This window comes from Malaclemys terrapin, chromosome 3 (assembly GCF_027887155.1).
Source record: "Malaclemys terrapin pileata isolate rMalTer1 chromosome 3, rMalTer1.hap1, whole genome shotgun sequence".
NCBI lineage: Eukaryota > Metazoa > Chordata > Testudines > Emydidae > Malaclemys > Malaclemys terrapin.
This window is the reverse complement of record NC_071507.1, coordinates 138,866,559-138,884,009: the sequence shown is the minus strand read 5'-3', so window position 1 is coordinate 138,884,009 and position 17,451 is coordinate 138,866,559.

Here is a 17,451-nt window from a genome sequence, read left to right as displayed (position 1 = left end):
AGCTCGTTGGGTGCTGTGGTTTTCCTGTTAACCTTCAGCAGCAGAAAACAAACTAACCCCGCCCCCCATCCAATTCTCTGGGATGATCGCTTTATCCCTCCCCCCACTGCGTGGCTGGTATTAGGGAAGATCCCTGCTAGCCACATGTGAAAAGCTCTGCGCCAATTCCCCCCTCCCCCCCACGCTTGGCTTACTACAGGGAAGGATTTCTTTTCAGCCACAGGCAAACAGCCCAGTAGGAAGGGCCACCTCTGGCCCCTTAATTAAATTCCCATATTTCAACCAGGTTACCGTGAGTGATATCACTCTCCTGAGGATTACACAGCGAGATAAAGAACGGATATTGCTTGAATGCCAGCAAACACCGGGACCATACGCTGCCAGGCTTTGTCATGCAATGATACCAGATTACTTGCTACTAGCATGGCGTGGTCAAGTGTCCTACCATGGAGGACGGAATAAGGCTGCACTGCCCAGAAACCTTCTGCAAAGGCTTTTGGAGTACCTCCAGGAGAGCTTCATGGAGATGCCCCTGGAGGATTTCTGCTCCATCCCCAGACACGTTAACAGACTTTTCCAGTAGCTGTACTGGCCGCGAATGCATCCCAAGTCCTCAGGGCAAATTAATCATTAAAAAATGCTTGCTTTTAAACCATGTTTTATATTTTAAAAGGTAAACTCACCTGAGGTCCCTTCCATGGGGTCATGGTCTTGGGTACTGGCTTGGGAGGCTTGGGAGGGTACTTCAGTCAGGCTGAGAAAAAGATCCTGGCTGTTGGGGAGTGCTGTGTGCTCTCCGCAAGCTCGTCCTCCTCCTCCTCCTCCTCCTCTTCCCCGTCCACAGAATCATCAGGTGTGGCTGATGATATTACCCCCGCCTCGGAATCCATGGTCAGAGGTGGGGTAGTGGTGGCGGCCCCCCCTAGAATTCCATGCAGCTTAGCGTAGAAGCGGCATGTCTGTGGCTCTGACCCGGAGCGACCGTTTGCCTCCTTTGTTTTCTGATAGGCTTGTCTGAGCTCCTTGACTTTCACGCGGCACTGCTCCGAGTCCCTATTGTGGCCTCTCTTCATCATGCCCTTGGAGATTTTTTCAAATGTTTTGGCATTTCGTCTTTTCGAATGAAGTTCTGCTAGCACTGAATCCTCTCCCCATATAGCGATCAGATCCAGTACCTCCCGTACAGTCCATGTTGGTGCTCTTTTTCGATTATCGGCCTGCATGGTTACCTGTGCTGATGAGCTCTCTGTGGTCACCTGAGCTCTCCTGTGCTGGGCAAACAGGAAATGAAATTCAAATGTTCGCGGGGCTTTTCCTGTCTACCTGGCCAGTGCATCCGAGTTCAGATTGCTGTCCAGAGCGGTCACAATGGTGCACTGTGGGACAGCTCCCGGAGGCCAATATCATCGAATTGCGGCCACACTAACCCTAATTCGAAATGACAATATCGATTTCGGCACTACTCCGCTTGTTTGGGAGGAGTACAGAAATCAATTTTAAGAGCCCTTTATTTCGAAAGAAATGGCTTCGTTGTGTGGACAGGTGCAGGATTAATTCGATTTAACGCTGCTAAATTTGAATTAAACTCATAGTGTAGATCGGGCCTCATGTACCCTTGTGTCCTCTGCCAGTTGGCACCAAGAGGTCACATAGACAGGGAGATGGAAAACGAGATCTGAATCCCTAGATCTGAACCTGAGCCCTTGCTTTCCAGACACAGAGCTGGAGCAGGATCTATTTCAGAGTTGCAGTGTGGATTAGGGTGGCAACCTGAGATACAGAAAAACAGGCCACGGTCCCTTTCCTTCTATCCTGACCCTCCTCTTCCTCTCTCAGTAGCCCTCATTCCCCCACTTGCAGCCTCACTTGCCTCAGACACCCTCATGCAGGAAGTGGTGTGGGTGAGGAGATGGGAGAGGATCAAGGCCTCTTTGCTCTTACATTGGTCTACAATTTTTAAGAAGGCATCTGCTTCAGAGATAAAATGTGCTATTTATTATGTATTTTGATCTGCTGAATTCAAATATGACAATTAAAACAACTGATTGGCTACTGTTTCTAAGATATTTAAGTTTTTACATTTTATGTCTATGTATATTGTGTAGATAGTAGAGTTTTAATCATAAATTGTAAACCTAGATCTTTTCATGTGTTTATGGTTGCTTCACATGATAATATTTCACCTGTCCTGTGTATGTAACACTTTAAAAATCAGCAAAAGGGTTATATAAATAAAATTTATTATGAAACAAAAGGCAAAAAACTATTATGTACATAGTTTAGTCCTATTCAGTGTCTACTCGGCGCTTCTTGGCTTGTCTCTTGTATTCATTAAATGGAGCATCTCTTGTCACTGTCCAGCAATAGTCTGCAAGCATTGATGGGCTCCATTTGCCCTGATAGTGTTTCTCCATTGTTGCAATGTCCTGGTGAAATCGCTTGCCGTGCTCGTCGCTCACTGCTCCACAGTTTGGTGGAAAAAAATCTAGATGAGAGTGCAAAAAATGTATCTTTAGTGACATGTTGCAACCAAGGCTTTTGTATGCCTTGAGGAGGTTTTCCACCAACAACCTGTAGTTGTCTGCCTTGTTGTTTCCGAGAAAATTTATTGCCACTAACTGGAAGGCTTTCCATGCTGTCTTTTCCTTGCCACGCAGTGCATGGTCAAATGCATCATCTCGAAGAAGTTCACGAATCTGAGGACCAACAAAGACACCTTCCTTTATCTTAGCTTCATTTAACCTTGGAAATTTTCCACGAAGGTACTTGAAAGCTGCTTGTGTTTTGTCAATGGCCTTGACAAAGTTCTTCATCAGACCCAGCTTGATGTGTAAGGGTGGTAACAAAATCTTCCTTGATTCAACAAGTGGTGGATACTGAACACTTTTCCTCCCAGGCTCCAATGACTGTCGGAGTGGCCAGTCTTTCTTGATGTAGTGCATCATCCATGACTTCGAGGAATAACATGATGCAATTCATATCATGTATGACACAATACCAGCTTTAGATTGCATCATTCATTGTTTTGCCTAAAAAGCAAGTACTGTCCAAACCCAGTCATAGATTTATTCATAGATCCAGTCAAAGATGTATTTTAGTCATTTCTGGTTTAAATTGAGATCCCTTCCCTTTATAACTCACTTATCCTCCGCCATTCCCAAGTCAAGGGTCATATATACTGACCCAATAACATATCTTGAAAATTAGAGCCAATCAATAATTTTAAGCATCATTTTCGTTCTCAGTGACCCAGAATTAGTAAAGTTTGACTACATTTATTTCAGAAGCATTTTGGCTGTAGAGCAGTGTTATCTTTCCCACCCCTCACTGTGCTCTCCAGCTGAGGAAGAAGGTGGCTCTGGATCTGTCATACCCACAAGCATCCAGCAGGGAAGGTGGCCCCACAATAACCACCCCACCTGCACCCTTCCTCCTACTGGGATGGTGGCTAGAAAGTTTGGATGACCCTGCAGCATACTGGGAAGGAGGTGAATATAGCCAAGACTTCCAAGGAAGGCCCAGCTCTTAAAGAATCAGGACTCATGACAAGTCTCTGCTGAGCATTTCCTCTACTCCCCTTTCACCCTCAGGGTGGGGGGCCAGAGAGAGGACAAACAACCTCCCCCTTCCCGACCACTGGCACATTACAAATTTGAACTAGCAAGGTCATCTGGGCTGGTTCAAAACTCTAGTTTGGACATGGTGAAAATCTTTTGAGAATGGTTGCTCTTACAAGAGTTTGTCATTTGGGACCAAAATCTCATGGGAAAACTTGCAATATTTCAACATAATCAGAATTCATTCTCAAACCAAAACCTTGTCCTGATTCAGCCAGGTGGTGTATTTCACTGTAAAATGTTTTGTCTTTCTTTTTATGTATTGAAATTTTAAAACTGCAAAGACTATCTGTAGAGACAGCCAACCATTTTGTTTTCAATACAGTGCAGACTGTCAAAGAAGACTTGTTTTATCGCTCTTGGATGCTTTACTATTTATTTTTTCTTGTTTTCTTAGTCTCAAAGTAAAAAAAAAACATTCTGACCAAAAATGTTTGCTCTTTCCAAAATAAGAAGAATCCAAGAGATTTTTGAAGAGAGTTTTAATTTTTTACAAAAATGGGAATATTTATTCAAGAAAAGATTCACAAAAAATGTGTCCCATTTTCCAGCCACATCGGTTAGATGACAACAGAGTTCAGAAAAAACAAACACCTCCCCCACCCCCCCCAAAAAGCAAAAAAACCCAGCAGTGACATATCCCTTGTGAAAAAGAACATCATAAAAGATAAAATAGCTACTTATAGAAATACAGATTATGAACCTGTTACAGTTAATGAAAAAAAGAATTAGAAAATATGTACAAAAACAAAATATTTGCTTAGAGCCATTGAACCCAGCCTCAACCTAATTTGGGTCCAGACCTGGATATTAAAAAGAAAACAGATTTTGCATCCTGCAAAAATGTAGAGATTTCATTTTTTTGGTTACAAATTTGGATGAAAAGACAACATTTTGAATTTTGTTAAATGAAATTCTGAATATGTTTCACTACAGTTGAAATGTTTCATTTTGAATTTGATCATTCACAAAACTAACTAATTAAATAAAATGTAAATTTTGGGGGGAAAAAACAAAAAACAAACAAACAAACAAAAACAAAACAGGTAGGCTGAAGTGGAGCCACAAGCCTGAAAGCCCTGGCTGAGCTGGGCGCCTCAGAGCTTGAGAAGTGGCACTCGTAGGGCTTTCAGGCTCCTGGCTCCCCATCAGCCTTCCAGACAGGCTGTTAAGGACTCAGAGCTTCCTGGGCTTTCAGGCTAGCCAGCAGCCTATCCGGTAGGCTGCCTTAGAGCTGGGGAGACCATGGAATCTGCTTACTAAAATTAACATCAGTCTTGTTAGTTTCTCTGCTGTCCAGGACTGAATAGCATCAGGGTCCAGAAACTGATCAGACTTGTAAATTTGACAAGAGTCTGGTCAGTTTCACTGCTGCTATTCAATTGTGGGCAGCAGTGAAACTAACAAGAATGATGTTAATTTTAGTAAGCAGATTCCAGGGCTTCCAGATCCCTCCCTTCTTGGTCAGCCAGGAATTCAGGGAACATGTGTGGTAGTTCCATTCTGTGAAAAATTGAGGTTTTGACTTTTCATCCTTATTTGGGATGTTAGTTTTAGTCAATTTTAGAAAATTCTATTTTCTGCCCAGCTCTAAAATCCACAAAAACCTTGATGAAATGGTGAGTGGGGCAAACTCTAGTCTTTCTGAAGCTTTATGGTGCTCATGTGTTGCTTCACAGAGTAACTACACAAACAGTGGTTCTTTCTATCTTTTTATATGAAGCTAGGCACTACTTCTCAATGTCCTTTACAAATTAAATATATAGACAGCTCACTTTATCCACCATTGAAATGCAGTCACCTCTAAGAAGAAACACAGCGACTGTTTAGCATCGAAGAGCAAAACCACACAAAAGAAATGAGCAGTGCTTTATCTAATTGAAAGTTCAGGGAAAAATGTAGAAGCAGATGTCTTTTCCTATTTAGAAATTGGCCAGGACACTGGAGTGGTGATCCTACTTTTGTATAAAATGTCACGGAATTGTCAGGTTTCAGAGTAGCAGCCGAGTTAGTCTGTGTCCGCAAAAAGAACAGGAGTACTTGTGGCATCTTAGAGACTAACAAATTTATTTGAGCATAAGCTTTTGTAGCCCACGAAAGCTTATGCTCAAATAAATTTGTTAGTCTCTAAGGTGCCACAAGTATTCCTGTTCTTTTTACGGAATTGTCAATGACCAAAGTGGTCAGGATCTCAGGTTTACATCTCCGTCATCAATACACAGCAGCACTACCAGAAACACAAAGCCCATTATCATCATGCTGGGGCTTTGTTTCAGTACTGAGCCAGAAGGAAGATTGCCACCTACTGGCTCAGCAGCAACACTTCCTGCAATGCTGAGTTTTCCTTGGAGGCCTGCCAGCCAGTTACTCACCCTGCCCATCTGACCCTAGTCTTGATAAGCTTACAGTTTTGAAGGGCATGGCTGATTGGCTTATTTCCCCTTTTTCCTTCTGTTCAGTTTCTCCTCCTTGATTTATGGAGGTCTCCAACACTCTTTTACAGGCCCTTCTCTAACTTTACTGATGAGGGATTTCTCCATGTCCAATTAGCGTGGTTAATGTAGCAGGCTGGAACCAGATAATTAAGAGAATGAAAACAGACAGAATGACCTTGGTTCAGAGGCCTCCATGGGTAATTTATAAAACATTTAAGACGCCAAGAAAAATGTGTTTTGTGCTATTTTATCCCTTGTTCACCAGAAAAAAGGTGATCTTATAACTTCAAGGCCTTTCTAAAATCAAGAGGCAGGTGAATCTCTTTTTGAAAATGTCCCCCTTAAAGATTGTACATTTCTAGAACAAAATGCATTTTAAAGTTCCAAAATGAGTGGTTACTTTCACTGTATTTTATTTTACAGCATATTTGTCATTATCACTAGATAGCAATCTATCATGTCTTGTCTGTTAGCCAAAAATATTGTGAGAATCACGGTATATCCAGGATAATAGAAATCACAAAGAGATTTGAAGCTTCATTCTATTGCATGTGCGTGCAGGTTTTCATTCTGAAGGGGGAAAACTAAAGTGGGAGGGCTGATGTAACAATGTTGCAGTTTTGGTAGCCTTTGGCTGGCTGGTTCAAGCAGCTTATGTAATGGAATTTTTATGAGAGTAGCACAGAAGAAAAGCTTAGTCTAGAGAGAGGTGCTGCTGAACATCCGCTGAGCAGATGCAACTCTGTCTTCACTGGAAGTTACGGATGCTCTGCACTTTTCAGGATCAGCTCATAGTTAGATGGAACTATGTTTTCAGAAATGGAAAAGTATTGAAGTTGAGAGATACCAGAGTCTGAGGAAACTGCTTAGAGTGACATTGACTGGGGTACAGACAAGGGAGTGAAATCATTGAATTTCACTGTAGAAAGGCATTTCTAGACTGGCTGAATTTGTTCAGTTTAAGGGTGAGACAAATAGGATATTCATTCACTGTCTTATCCTACTCGTCCCTAGCCCTGACTTGCGAGGTGCTTGCTTACAAGCTCCAGATTAGACAATGTAATAAATAAAAATAGATTGACCTTGTTTTAGTTGAGTTTTCCCATTAGGGGCATGTGATTGCAGGGCCAGGCAATAGTTCTAGTTTCCTGTGTAAGCTCACTAAGTGTAAACCCACAAAATACAGCTGGTGAAAACATTCTTGGGGGGGTGAGGGGGCAGAGTAAAACTGTGAGGCCCTGCTCTCCAGTGTGTATATCACACTAAAAAGTGAATATGAGATGATGAGGGTAATGGAGTGAGGGGGCCCTGGAGGGGGTTTCTGGGTCAGCCCTGCGGACTGGAGCAATTGAAGAAGGGAAAGGGGGGCTTGTGCAGCCAGGAGTTAGGGACATTTGGTCTGATTTATACGGTTAATGGACTTGGGTGTTGGGGGCAGCAGAAGGGCTCTGGGTGGTGGGGTAAGGGGTGGTGGAGTGGCAGGGGGTGAGGGAGATTGGGGGATTGGGGACGAGAAGAGTTTTTAAGAGGTGCATTTATTGGGGAATGGAGCTCCTTAGGGGAATAGTGAGCAATAGCAGGGGAAGGTTTGGGGGTGGGGACAGGGCTGGCTCCAGGCACCAGGCACCCAAGCACATGCTTGGGGCGGCGCCTGGTAAGGGGGGAGCCCGGCACGGCGAGGCATTCCGCGGAGGGGGGCACTCCGGCGGCGCAGCGCTTGGCGCTGTGGGGGGGTTCCTGCGGCGCTCGGCGGGGGGCAGGCTTTGGCGGGGGGGGCGGTGCGCGGCTTGGCGCTCGGGGGGGCGGTTCCGGCGGCGCTCGGCGGCGGGGGGCGGGCTCCGGCGGTGTGGCGCTGGGCTCGGGGGGCAGCGCTTTTTTTTGCTGCTTGGGGCAGCAAAAAAGTTAGAGCCGGCCCTGGGTGGGGACATGGGGCTTTGGGGATTGGAGGAAGGGTTTTGGCAGGGTGATGTTTAAAACTTTTGGGGGGTATTTATTTGGGGGAGCCGTGCAATGGTGATGGGTTTATTTGGCATGATGGAGGTTGGTGGGGAGGTGGGATGGATGGGGACTGTGGCAGGAGGAGGTTTTGTGAGGTTTGGGTTTATTTGGGGGCTCCTGGGAGTGGGTTGGTGTGTGTTTATTTGGGGATGAAGTAGCAGGTGGTTGGATAGATTTAAGCAGGGACTAGGTGGAAGAGTTATTTTGGGGTTAGGCTGTGGGAGGCAGGTTGAGAAGAGGTTGGTGAGAGCTGTGGGCGGGGCATGTTGCGGGGCTATGGTGGAGGATTCTAGCTCCCTCATTGGTGCCAGCTCTGCTTTCAGGCACTGGGGAGCAACAGTCTCACTCCAGTGACTAGGGACGGATCTGGCTCTCTGGGTGCTGACCACATTCAGGACAGACTTTGCCTGCAGCACCATGTGAACTCTTTCACTGCCTTCCAGCAGGCCCCAGGGACTCTCTGCTTGTCCTGATACTTGGCAGCCAGGCGGCTCAGCCCCCAACTGGTCCTGGTGCCACCGGAGGCCAGGCAGCAGGGTGGCTCAGAGTCAGATTTGGAAGGGCTGAGCCCCTTCTAGCCCTAGCTACCAGCCACCTATGAGCTCATGTTCCATTACTGCCTTCCAGAGGTGAAGAGACCACCTTTGTTTATATGAACAAAATGATTATTTAAGTTTGTCACCCCATCTTTATGTGGAAATCTAAAATATTTTTTAAACTTCTTTAGAGGCTTGATTTTAATTTTTTCTTAACAGGTTAATTTAAAAGACTGATACAAAATAAGTAATAGAAACAGAAATGCCCAGTGTAGATCATTGTGTCCAGATACACAGACCTAATATTTCTGGTTAAAAACAAAACAAGGAAGGACTATTCTTGCTCAAGGTGCCTCCTTGGTATTTTTGATTTGCATTTTAAGTACCTCCAGTTACTAGAAAGAGTGGATTATTCTCTCTCTTTCTGTGTGTCCATTTATCTACAGCTGTTGTAATTTTTTGGGTGTTCATCACCAAAATAACTAGGTGCCAAATATAGTAATTAAGATGCACAGAGTTATTAATATTGAACTTCACAGTGAACCCTTCTTTTCACCTAATTTCTTTGCTTGCTGGTTTGTTGTTTCTGTGTATGGATGGTTTCTTTTCCTCGTTCATTGTAGGTAGGTGTGACGGGATCCCCGCGGTGCAGCCTGGAACCGTGGGACTGCTGTGCCCCCTTAACTCTCCAGCCTGGGCTGTCTCTCACAATGCTTTGCTAGTGACAAGCTGCAAACCCCTCCAGGCACTGTTATCACTCAGCACAACCCCATGTGGCGCCCCACACCCAGCTAGAATGCATGAATGCTCCCAGAGCCACTCACGAATCACAAAGAGAAAGGCACCAGTCAAATCCCCCCAGCTCCCAGCCTTGTACCTGAGGAATACACCATCTTGCACTGGTCAAGAGGAGCAGTGTACGTTTATTAATTGGTTCATCACTTCAGCAATGGAAAGTGGATATACACCAGCCTTTGTATATCTGAGCAGATTTACCAAACCCTTCAGGCAAACTCACTGGTAAAGAGAAACAGTAAAACAAGTTTATTGACTACAAAAGATAGATTTTAAGTGATTATAAATGATAGGCAAAAAGTCAGAGTTATTTACCAAAAGAAAAGAAGAGATAAGCACACAGTCTAAACTCTCAATCCTATTAGACTGGGTAACATCTAGATTAAGCGGTTTTTCTCAGCCCACTGGATATTGCAGTTCATCGTACACAGGTTTCACCCTTGAAACCTGGGCCAGTCTCCTCTGTTGGAGTCCTCAGTATTTTGGAGTTCCTTGTTGCTTGCAGCATAGGTGGGGGGAGGAGAAAAGGCAAATCACGGGGCCCTTGTGTTCTGTTTTAAACCTTTAGTCCATGTGTTTGGAGAACATAAATCCAGGCATGTCTGGTGGGCATTGCTGAGTCATCAGGCAAGATTGAGAAATTCCCCTAGTGTGGCCTTATGCAAATGAGTCCTGGAATTGTAACTCCCTTGCAGGACAATGGCTGTTGATGGCTGTTTGACACCCGCCCAGGTGTTAGTTAGCTCCCTTGTCCTTGTCTGTGGGGATCTAATATCTGGGCAATTCCCCAACTCACAGCATATTTTAATGACAACCATACAACACAATCTCATAACTTCATATGCACTAATGATATCCATACTTAGATAAAACAATGAGTTTCTGCAGATCATAACTTTTCCTGTGATACCTCACACGGCATGCTTTATATGCAATATCACAGTTATATACAACTGAGGAATATGGGGGTTACAGGGTGCACCCCTGGGGTGTAGAGTGTCACAGAAGAAGGTTGGTGTAAAAAGATGGTTCTTCCAAGGAGGTCTGCAAACGGAGAAGTGTAGGCTCCATCTTATCTCCACAGCAAAAGCTCATAATAGCGATTGCCTCATCTCTGGCTCTTCCCCCTGGGTACTGTTAGCTATACGCCCACTTCCACAAGGAATGAATTTGGAGCAATGCCAAGAAAAGTGCCTAACCTACAAAAATAATACCCTCCATGTTTATTCCCTTCATTCCTCAGAGGCTCCATAACATAGATAGGATTGGAAATATGCCTTGGAAGTAAACACTATTTAAGCTACTCAAATAAAAGTTTGATATAGCATTCCCTAGATTTGTAAGTCTGGTAACTAGTGGCAATGCAGTCTCAGAGCAGGGATTTCCAAAGAACCTTTCTCTAATGGGAATGTGTGTTTCAAGAGAGTGCAGATTACCATTAAAATGGTGACTTTCACTGCCCCCAAATAATCATCATTTCTCCTCTCACCTCTGGGATGTGCTTCCTTCTTGATCTGTCAAAGCCCAAAATTGTTGACTTCCAGCACACTTTCCAAAATCTGTGTACATAAATGTTTAAGGAAGTAGAAATGCATGGTGAGGGTCTCAGATCTTGTGCATCAAATATTACTTTAGTAGAGGGAATAACTGTATTACCAGGCAATGGTAACGCTAACTACTTGCAAACAGTAAAATTTCAACATCTTACTTGCAGCCACTGTTTAAGGGCCCACTTAAAACATAGTGACACACTTTAAAAGTTTGCCCTAAAGCCACTGCTGTTTCTAAATCTTCCCTACAGCTTTCAATTTTTTTCCCTGCAGGCTGACTCTTATTCCTTCATTGTGTGTCTCCTTTTCTCCATGCAGTTTTTGCTGGTTTTGAAATAAACCTTCTAATTTACTCTCAATCTGTCTGCTATTAGCACTTAATTATTAGACTACTTCAACATTAAGTCAATCCAGCATTTTGAGGATTTACTGGATAGTGCTTACTTAACTCTTTCCTTACACACTTGTTATATATGCTAAAGTCCTCAGAGGCGCACTTTATAATTCTTAGTCTTTTGTAATGCTGATTGATGCTAGTGGATGTTCCCTAAATGCCAAGCTATTTTCAATTCATCCGCAACAAATTCACCAGGATAAAGATGCACCAGCATAAGCATATATATTTAGATTCCTCACACATTTCTATTCTGTAGACATAAGGGAACTCTAGAAAAACAAGGTGGGTGAGGTAATATCTTTTATTGGACCAACTTAAAAAAAAGATATTCCCTCACCCACCTTGTCTCTCTAATATCCTGGGACCAACACCGCTACAACTACTCTGCATACAGTCACATGACCAAATTTACACTTATCAGTCAGCATCTCTTAGAGAGACTGAGCCGAACCAAAACTCCTGCTCCAAATACTCTGAACCTTTGGCTTCAGAAAATATCTGGATATGAAATTTGTGGTTAGGACTCATATATAGTTTCAAAGCTATAATCAGCGGACCAGGCTACTAGAAAGATGGGCCAAATTTCTGAAAGGAATAACAGGTGGATTTTTGTTTATTTTAAATGATTTTTGTACAGTTCCTACTGTAATAAATTCTGTGTAACTAAATGTATAAGCACTTGATCCTGGAGAAATGTTCATTGATAGTCGGGTACAGACAGTGCTTTTTAGAAGCTGAGCATAACACCAGAAAATAGAACTGGTAGAATTTTTTCAATATTTGTTTTCCTTGCTGAAATATGGGGTTTCATTGAAATAAATGGTTTTCCCAAATGTAGGTTAACACATTTTGTTGATTTTTAAGCAGAAAAGTTCAAAGTGAAGTTTGTGTGTTTTTTAAATTGACATTTAGAAATGAAACCTCAGTGACAAAAATGTTGACATTTCAAAATGTCAGTGTTTCACATAAAAAGTTTAATTTTGCTGAAAAAGGTTAGAGATTTTTGGAGTTTTTCATTGCACAATTTTTTTCAACATTTTAACTTTTTTGGTCCCATTTCAAGATGAAAACAAACGTTGAAATATAGGAATTTTTTGTAGGATGGAAATTACGTTTTCTGAACTGTTCTCTAGTAAATTTTTTCACTTCCTGTGCTTCTCAGACTGGAATAATATCTCAGATATTGAGCTGCATTCTGCAAGATGTACCCACAGAAATACAAAACTTTCCATAGGTTCAAAAACATTACACCTTATTGAACTTCTTGCATAGGGTGACCAGGCAGCAAGTGTGAAAAATCGGGATAGGGGTGGGGTGGGGGGGGTAATAGGAGTCTATATAAGAAAAAGACCCAAAAATCAGGACTGTCCCTATAAAATTGGGACATCTGGTCACCCTATCCTTGCACCTTCTTGTGACTACTGTCCATCCTTGGATGGCATGAGATTATTTTTGGAAGCTGTCAACAATATTCGTTTGAGCTTCTGGAGGTGTTTATGTTGAGCAACCTAAGACTCCCCTCTCTGCCCATCCCCCCCTTTGCATGATTTGAATTATAGCTTTTGCTGGCTGCTATTGTTAAGGCTGCAAAATAGTCTCCAATAGGCTTCCTGTTAGGTTGACCAAAAACCAAACCAAACAAATCAAAGCACTTAACAAAGCATCCTTGTTAGGGTTGCTGACAAGGATTTACCTAATAATAGTAACATTAACTTTTGCATTTACTGCAACTTTAACTTGAATTTTACATTAACATAAGCCAAATCGTACCCTCCCACAGAAGTACCTACTGTGGTATAGCAACTGATCTAGGAAACCATGTGATGTTTATCTTTTGGAATTTGTAAACAGTCCCTCCCAGGGAGAGGAGTGTTTGAGCCAGGCCATAGAGGAGACAGGGGATATGGCCACCCAACCCATATCTCTGGAATCCCTGGCCTGGCAGTGGGTTGTACCCTGCATATACTTTCTTTAGCCCACTTTTCCCCTACAGAAGCTGTGCTGCCATTGGCCATGCCTGCGCAAAGCCCTCTTCTCTCGCTGGTGTGAGGGTGTGGAACCTATGTTAAATCCAGATGTATTCTGGGGTATATACTGCCATTTGAGGGGATACACACCTCCATGCTAACCCTCAAAGTGAATGGAACCCAATTGCCACGTTTCCCTCCTTGGAGATTTTCTCCTCCCTGAACCATGCCCTTTTGTTTCCCTCAGGAGAGATTCACTATAATAGGGGCCCATCTGTCCTTAAATGTGGAGGGTATGGCCAAGGGCATAGTTTTAAAACAATCTCACTGACTCTACTAATGGAAAATGATCTTTTCCATCTCTGATTTCTGTGATCTCCTAGCAGGTTACAGCATTCAATAGTTGATCAACTGACAATACATTTTTGTATTTTGTTCTACACCTAATGTTTTGGCACCTCATGCCAAATAGAGGGCATCTATTTTATCTGCTATGGTGTAGATCTTTTATTCTTTGTTGAAGCTGTTCCTACCGAGACAGTCTCAGCCTGTAATTATACTGTTCTAAGCAGCAAATGTGGTAGCTAAAATAGAACAGAATCAATGTTATTAATTTATGAAAATTAACTCCTGACAGCTCCACAGCTACTCCCTCCGGATTGGCATAAGAATGGAATGGGGTACATTCATCTAATAGTACACTGAATTTTCAATATAAGATATTTGTACCTAGATGGAGTGACTCCAGAGGGGATAAAACACATCCTCCTTACGGGAAGGAAACAAAAGCATTTTTTCTTATTAATATATTTATGAAAAAGAACGCAGTTCAAATATTTTCCCTTATGTGTGTGAAGAGATGGAGCCACAGCCGTCAGCCAAAAATCAAGGCTTGGGGCATTAAGTCTGTGCTGAAAACTCAAGAGTTTACATTAAAATGTTTGACATAATGTTGGCACAGTGTGAAGTGCCCAGTTGAAGCAAGGCAGTAAGCTTAGGAATTCTCAGGAAGGGCTCACCCAAAGGCTACAGATACTATGAGAGAAGCCTTAGTTCTATTGATTCAACCAAGCCTCAAGGTGGAATTTACTAACAACCCAATGTTTTACTACTAGAGCTGGGCAGAGAATGATAATTCCATTTCATGGAGGATTTGGTTGTTTTATAATCTGGTTTCATTCTAGTTCAGAACAAACCCCCAACATTTCAAAATTCTCCATGAAAGGAAATGGAGACCCAGCCCTGGGACTCTGTCTGTTTAAGGGACTGGGGTGGTTGTAGTTGGGCTGAAGTCTGTCCACCAGGGGTGGGAGTGGCCAGGCCAGAGTCAGAGGAATGGCATGGCCAGGTTCTGTAAATAAGAACATGAGCGGCGGGTATAATAGGCTGCCACTGCACCCCTGGTTATGTGGTTTTGGGGGAAAGTTTTTGTTTTATTATGCCCCATACAGGTTCTGGGGCAGCTGAGGAGGCGGTATGTGCTATTCATCTTCCTGGGTTCATCAGTAATGTGGCTGCGGCTGGCCCAGGGCTCCTCTGGGCAGGTGGGGGTGGGGCTCGGAACACCTCTGGGCAGGTGTGGGGGGAGGCTTGGGGCTTCAGCTAGCCCAGGATTCCTCCGGCTGAGGGGGGAACACGTGGCTCCAGCCGTGGGGGAGAGGCAAGGGGTTTTGGGGTGTGCAGGATGGAGCCTCCCCTACGGGGGGCTCCCCCGCTGCCCATGAATAAGAGTCAGAGACAGAATCAGACCGGGTCAGAGACCGGAGATCAGAGGCAGTACCATGTTAGAACTGAGAGGCAGGAATGAGGTTCGAAGTCAGACTGGAGTCAGAGACCAGGAGACAAAGCAAAGTCTGGCATTGTCAGGGAGCTCTACTACAAAGTCCAGGGTGATTGAAGTCCAAGGCTTAGATGGAGTCTCTAGGGCGCCAAGGGGCTTAGCTTGTGACGTCTTAGTGCATGCACACAAGTCTCAAGAGTCAACTTAGTCCTGGACCTCGGTTCACATATGAGGCCACCAGAAGAAAGGGGAAGCCACGCAGAAGGTCTTGAGGCAGCCAAAGTGGCCTGCCAATGGAGTGTCATGGCAGAGATAAAGTGCTTCTAGCCAGGGATGCTCTGGTGGAACATATATGTGCCCGGGGGAACGGATTCTTCCTAAAAGTGAGTGGGCCATGAGGCCCTGCCCTCTCTGTGGCCCCGCCCCTGTCCCTTCTTGTCCACCCGAGTCCCTGCCCCCCGGCCAAGCTGGAAGCTGGATCCCAGGCCCCTCCACTTGCCCGGGGTGAGAGGGCCTGAGAGCAGCCTCCATGGTTGGTGGAGGGTCTGCAGCTCCCCACAGCTGCCTGCGTGGCTCTTACCCTGCCCCAGCTCCGGCTTCTGGCCTGGGGGCAGCCCAGAAGAGCTGCAGCCAGGCCAGGGTAAGATGGTGCCAATCTTTGAAGGCCAATTTAATTACAAGTAGTTCCTTATTCAATAGTTCATAATTACATTCAGTCAGAGTGAGATTTCAGGAAAAGTAGGTGCAGAGCTGCAGTGCTTGCTGTGGGCCATATCTCTGGGAGACGATTGCCCCTATGACTACATTGGAGGCATCAGATTCCACTATGAGTTCTTGGGCCAGATCTGGGTATGCTTGAATGTGGGCAGTGGTGAAAGCAGTCTTGAGTTGTTCAAAAGCAAGGTGAGCTCTGGATCTCCAAACAAATTTGGTGGTCTTGCGGAGGAGGTTGGTCATAGGGGTATTTGTACTGAATAGTCTGGAATGAATCACTGGTAAAAGCTGGCAAAGCCCGTCAAGTGCTGGCCTGGAGCGGCGAACCGCAGCCAGTGGGAGCCGTGATCGGCCGAACCTGTGGACGCGTAAACAAACCGGCCCGGCCCGCCAGGGTGCTTACCCTCGCAGGCTGCGGGCCAAAGGTTGCCGATCCCTGTACTATAACATTATTAGTTTAAAAAAACAGATTTTGTATTACCAGTATAGAAATATGTATATGTAAGCGAAGAATGGTCCCGCAATTGTGGGGAACTTTCGTGGATTCTGCTTTACCCCGGTGAAATGGGCTAGCGGAAGGATCTGAGTTCTCGCTCCCAATTCCTTTACCCAGAGGCCTCCCTGCCCTCGAGGACTCCCCTTGCACTCTCCTGTCTGGTAGAGTCCTCGTAACCCCAACAAGGCTGGGCCCAGGATTCCTGGGGGTCTCGACCCCCAACCCTGCTGTGGTCACCCAGGACAGGGGCTAGGGTGTCCCCACTCCGGGGTACTCTCTCTGCACTGGATGTTTTCCTGACCCACTGATCATTACATACGATTTAAAGCAATACAGTTTATTTAATTAACAATTAGTTTAAAAAGGAATAAGGAAAAATGGGAAAGGTTGAAGGAAACACATCACCCTGCTCTGTGGCAGGGAACATCACAAACAGTGACTCTGGAACGTCAGGGCAGGTCACAGTCTGTTCCTTGTAGGTCCCAGGCCTCCTTCTCAGACTCTGGCTGTGCTGCAGGGATGCTGTGGGTCAGACACTTGCTCTGGCGGTGGCCACACGCTCTCAGGCTCTAGGTGGCAGGACCCAAGTCCAAGTCTGGCCTGAGGAGCCTCTTGGCTCAGGCATCTCCCTGTGCTGGGCCCTCTGCCCAGGGTCCCCCTCACTCTCCCCAGCTGCTCACCGTACTCGGCTCCGGACTGCTCCAGCTCCAGCTCCACTCTGCCTCAGCACAGTTGCTGCTGCTGCTCTGCCTCCAGCTCCCTGGGCTGCTTCTCTGGCTCTGGTTGCTACAGCTCTGCCTCCAGGACAGGTCTGCTCTGCAGGCTGCTTCTGTGACTCTGCTCCCAGCTCTAACCTGCTTCCTGGCTGCTTGTCTGGCCCCTCTGGCTCTGGTTGCTGCAGCTCTATCCCAGGGCAGGTCTGCTCTCTCCGGGCTGTGCTCTGGCTTTGGGGTGGCAGCTCTGCTTCCAGCAACTTAGCTCAGACCCCTGCTCTCTCCTTAGCTCAGCCCCACTCTGTCTGACCCAGGCAATTCCAGCTCACATGGAGGACGGGACCTCCCTGGCCTCCTGACTCCTTGATTAGCCTGTCCACCCTGTCAATCAGGCTGACCTGGAGCTTTGGCCTCTCCCCATTGCCCCTGGGGACGGTCAGTCTCAGGGTCCTC